The sequence below is a fragment of the Rhipicephalus microplus genome, unplaced genomic scaffold (assembly GCF_043290135.1).
Source record: "Rhipicephalus microplus isolate Deutch F79 unplaced genomic scaffold, USDA_Rmic scaffold_596, whole genome shotgun sequence".
NCBI classification, from domain to species: Eukaryota; Metazoa; Arthropoda; class Arachnida; order Ixodida; family Ixodidae; genus Rhipicephalus; species Rhipicephalus microplus.
This window is the reverse complement of record NW_027465155.1, coordinates 7,274-12,500: the sequence shown is the minus strand read 5'-3', so window position 1 is coordinate 12,500 and position 5,227 is coordinate 7,274. Positions and strand designations below refer to the sequence as shown.

General features: G+C 58.0%; 2 non-coding genes across 2 annotated transcripts; both read right to left on the bottom strand.

The window, feature by feature from the left end:
- Positions 1–475: 475 nt before the first annotated feature.
- On the bottom strand, positions 476–628 carry LOC142795256 (5.8S ribosomal RNA). Its single transcript, XR_012892893.1, has one exon. It is a non-coding gene; the product is annotated as a 5.8S ribosomal RNA (ribosomal RNA).
- A 1,719-nt stretch (positions 629–2,347) lies between these two features.
- LOC142795260 (small subunit ribosomal RNA) lies at positions 2,348–4,162 on the bottom strand. The gene has a single exon (XR_012892897.1). It is a non-coding gene; the product is annotated as a small subunit ribosomal RNA (ribosomal RNA).
- Between the last annotated feature and the right edge of the window lie 1,065 nt (positions 4,163–5,227).

Below are 5,227 nucleotides of genomic sequence, written 5' to 3'. Positions count from 1 at the left end.
GCCCCGCAGCGTGTTCGAGCGCCCGGTCTACGGGACACCCTGCTTACTTCGAGGGCAACAAGCGCAACGCAAGGCTGCGATCTCGCGCACTTTGCGCACGGCTGGAGAAGCTTTGCTGGCCGGCTTTCGCTCCTCGTGTTTACCGTGCGTTAAAGTTGCGCGTCCGTGGCTCTCGCAGCTCTTGCGCGCCCGGTCGCAGAGAGGAGTACGCAACCTCGACCGCACTTTCCCTGCAGGCTTCCTTCCGACTCGAAGTCCTGCGGCGGTCTCAACGAGGTGCCACATCCTCAATGCAGTCGGTCGCCCCCGTTTCGGTTGGGCTCTGGCACGACGGTCGCCACCGTCTCGCCCTTGAGTGGCCGCTGTTGGCGCTCGCTGTGAGGTGTTCAGCGTGCTGTCCGTGTTGCCGACGCGGTCAAAACGAGTCGACGGCTCACGTTCCCTTGTGCGCCGAAGGCTCTCTTGATATGTGATCCGACCCTCAGACAGACGAAGCCAAGGGAAGACCCAAGGCCGCAATGTGCGTTCAAAGAATCAGTGCTCAGTGTGTCCTGCAATTCACACCAAGTCTCGCAGCTGGCTGCGTTCTTCATCGACCCGAGAACCGAGTGATCCACCGCTTAGAGTCGTGAAAAAGTGTTTGTTCAATTCCGTACAGTCAAAACCAAACGTTTCTGGCACTCGGCCAAACAGTGGCCAAGAAGGGCGCTTTTCAGCGCACGCTTGGACTCCAAAACTCTGCCGCGCCTTTTTCGGCTGCCGCAAATCGAGCAAACGGTGTGTTTCGGACGGCGTTTCGCTTCCGCTACTTGCGAGTGCTTTCGTGGTCCACCCCTCTATAAATACTCGGGAGGCGTCGAAGCCGGTTCTCCAAGCCGGACCCGTAGGTATCGTTGTGTGCTCGCTCTCATTGGCCCGCCTAACCAGAAAATGCCTGCGGTACACCCATTTGGATAAGAGTGCACGCAGATGCGGGCCTCGACGGCTACACATTTCCTCGGGCGGCCGCCTCCCGGCCTCCGTGGAGCGCGGGATGCACGGTCCCATCGACAAGCCTCTCCCGTTTTTACCGTGGCGTCGCGGTTCACCACGGCGGGCGGGTCGGTCTCCTCCGCATAAAAAGGGGGACCCCCGCTTTTTGTTCCACGAAATCGCACAAGCTTTTTTCGCATCCACGGTTTGCCACCGCACACCAAAATGCCGATCCGGCTGCCTACTTTAGCCAACAGGTGGAGCCAGGCGCGCCGTACTTGCGCGGCACTTCCCACGTCCACCGAAGTCGGTGCCAAGGACCACTTTCGGCGCCGGAGCCGCGTACGAGCCTACTCGAGGCGGAAGAACGAAGCCAGCAAGGGCCTGGCCGCAAGTGCGTTCAATTGTCGGGACGTCCAAGTCCCTCGTTCTTCCGTGCTTCCTCTTTCGGCAAGTCGTTGCGGCACCTTCCCAAAGCGCGCAGACCCGCTAATCGCGACGAGCGCGACGTGGCCGTGCCGCCTTTCCCTCGGCAGCAAGCAAAACGCCTGGCAACGTCGACGCTCCCCTAACCGCGATCTCGCACCGTGTTTCGTGTGGCGAATTCAAAAGCCGGCCGGCGCTGCTGCAACCATTACGGTCGGTACGCATACGCCGCGGAGGGCGGGACGGTCATCGGAGCGTGCGGTTCCTCCATCGAGTACTGCGCACCTCGGCCGTCGCATCGCCGTGCCATGACCGGCCGCGCGTCAACGCGAACCGGTGCCAGCGAGATCCCTCGCCTGCAAGAACCGACCGGCAGCCTCCGTCACCCGAGGACGCGGAGGCGCTTGCCGCGGACGGCGGGACGGTATGCACTGGTGCACAGCGGACCCGTCACATCGCCAGTTCCTTGACCGACCGCCGACGCTTGTGCCGTTCCTCTCGTACTTGGCAGTCGCCGCGCGATTGTCGGGTCTCGTTCTTGCACGCTCGAACGGTCGGGAGGGCACTCGGCTGGCGTTTCGGGAACGCGCAGCCTCGCCTTCTACCGACGTAACCACGACTCGCCGTTCGCGCTCCGCCGCTCCTGTTTACAGTACTAGGCGGTCCCGCAGCGGTCGGGTCGCGCATTTCGAGCGCTTCGAGCCACGGTGCAGTGGCGGGTCGAAAGCCGACCTATGAGTGCGTTGCGCCGTTTGTACCCGCGTCCGCCACCTGGCCGACCGTCCAAGGTCGCGGTGTTGGCGTCCGCTGGGCGCAACAATTTGTCACGGGGTGCCGCTCCACATTCAGGCAGCCCCGTGGGGAAAAGCCGACCCCGCGTCCAAACGGGGTCAGCGGCAGAAAGTGTCGGGCGCAGACGCAGCTGAGGCGCTCACCCTTCACAATCCGTTAATGATCCTTCCGCAGGTTCACCTACGGAAACCTTGTTACGACTTTTACTTCCTCTAAATGATCAAGTTTGGTCATCTTTCCAACAGACCGGCGCAACCGAAAGGCCGCGCCGGACATCGGTCCGAAGACCTCACTAAATCATTCAATCGGTAGTAGCGACGGGCGGTGTGTACAAAGGGCAGGGACGTAATCAACGCGAGCTTATGACTCGCGCTTACTGGGAATTCCTCGTTCAAGGGGAACAATTGCAAGCCCCTATCCCAATCACGAAAGAAGTTCCACGGGTTACCCAGTCTTTTCAGACAGGGATAAAGACACGCTGCTTCCTTCAGTGTAGCGCGCGTGCGGCCCCGGACATCTAAGGGCATCACAGACCTGTTATTGCTCTGTTTCGTGCGGCTAGGAGCCGCTTGTCCCTCTAAGAAGGTTGTAAGGTGCTGGGAACCCCGCACCTATTTAATAGGCTAGAGTCTCGTTCGTTATCGGAATTAACCAGACAAATCGCTCCACCAACTAAGAACGGCCATGCACCACCATCCACCGAATCAAGAAAGAGCTCTCAATCTGTCAATCCTCCCAGTGTCCGGGCCGGGTAAGTTTTCCCGTGTTGAGTCAAATTAAGCCGCAGGCTCCACTCCTGGTGGTGCCCTTCCGTCAATTCCTTTAAGTTTCAGCTTTGCAACCATACTTCCCCCGGAACCCAAATACTTTGGTTTCCCGGAAGCTGCCCGCCGAGTCATTTGAGTAACTCAGGCGGATCGCTGGTTGGCATCGTTTATGGTCAGAACTAGGGCGGTATCTGATCGCCTTCGAACCTCTGACTTTCGTTCTTGATCAATGAAAACATTCTTGGCAAATGCTTTCGCAGTAGTTCGTCTTGCGACGGTCCAAGAATTTCACCTCTAGCGCCGCAATACGAATGCCCCCGTCCGTCCCTCTTAATCATTACCTCGTATTCCAAAAACCAACAGAACAGAAACGAGGTCTTGTTCTATTATTCCATGCAAGTTTATTCAGGCGACTCGCCTGCGTTGAGCACTCTAATTTTTTCAAAGTAAAAGCACCGGCCATCTCGAGGCACACAATGAAGTGCACCAAGAAAGAACCGGCATGATGTTCAGTCCGAGCCGTCGCATCGGGTAGATGCACTACTCGTCTGGAACTGAGATCCAACTACGAGCTTTTTAACCGCAGCAGCTTTAGTATACGCTATTGGAGCTGGAATTACCGCGGCTGCTGGCACCAGACTTGCCCTCCAATTGATCCTCGTTAAAGGATTTAGAGTGTACTCATTTCAATTACGGGGCCTCAAAAGAGTCCCGTATTGTTATTTTTCGTCACTACCTCCCCGTGCCGGGAGTGGGTAATTTGCGCGCCTGCTGCCTTCCTTGGATGTGGTAGCCGTTTCTCAGGCTCCCTCTCCGGAATCGAACCCTGATTCTCCGTTACCCGTAACAACCATGGTAAGCAAGTAACCTACCATCGAAAGTTGATAAGGCAGACACTTGAAAGAAACGTCGCCGGCTCGTGGCCATGCGATCAGCACAAAGTTATCCAGAGTCACCACACAATACGGGCCGAAACCCGATCGATCTTGGTCTAATAAAAGCACCCGTTACCCAAAGGGCTCCAGGCTCACTGCATGTATTAGCTCTAGAATTGCCACAGTTATCCAAGTAGGAAGAAACGATCTAAGGAACCATAACTGATTTAATGAGCCATTCGCGGTTTCGCCTTATTTCGGCATGTACTTAGACATGCATGGCTTAATCTTTGAGACAAGCATATGATTACTGGCAGGATCAACCAGGTAATCGTTCGACTGCGCGTCCGTCCTCGCCCTCGGCGGGCCGGACGCAGTCTGTGTGCGGCGGAGGCCACCTTCAGGCGCCCCAACACGCTTATTTTGCACTCCGAGATGACGGCGTTCGAGCTCGCTACGGCACAACCTTCCCGAAAGACGAGTGGGAGCCGTGCGGCAAGAAGCACGTTCATGCTCGCTCTTTTTCGTTGCATCGACTCGGTCGCGCCGTGCGGGTTGCCCAAGCCCGCTGCACTGTCGGTGGACCGGCCGGAACTAGCAACGGAGCCGAGACTGCAAAGCCGCCAGACGACGGGTCACGCCCGCGTCTTCGGCGCTTTCGCATCTGAATCGCCCGAGGACGACACGGAACACACCTCGATATCGTGGTAAAACGGCACCGTCCGACAACCAGCCCCTAACGCATCAAGCGGATGAGGCTGCAGACGACTGCCGTGGATTCCCCTGGAGCAGACCCGAGGACACGCTTGACGAGGCCGAAGCCCGCCGCATATCAGACACCCGGTCGCTTTCGCGTACGCCGCTCACGAGAACCCCCACATAATAGCAGCGATAAGTACCCAGACCTCCTTGGGCCCTAATACGAGCGTACTCGAGAAAATTTCACCGCGGGTGTGCCCCGAAACGTGTGGCATGTTGAGCGTGCCACAAGTCTACGTCGCTCTCAAACCCGCCGAGGTCGTAGAATTTGCGACCCTACTCACGAAATTCCCACCGAGGATACGGCCGCAAACGTACCGCACCTTGGGTAGGCCACGAGTTTGTGCAACACTACGCTGACGGCACAGCACCGAGGTCGTGCGCGCACGCACGGGAAAATTCCGCCGCGGTTTCTGCCGAAAACGTGAGGCACCACGACTCTCCGCAAGTTCGCGTCGACTGCGAAAGACCGAAGTCGTGAACGACGTGTCCGCTACTCGCCGCCGACACGCTGGACACCAAACGTACAACGACTCGACGGCGTCGTAGAGGCCCACGACGCGGTTTTCCTTAACGACGTCTCGGCGTGGCACCGACAGGTTAGAACGGCCGACCAACGTTCCCTGTCCGCCGTTC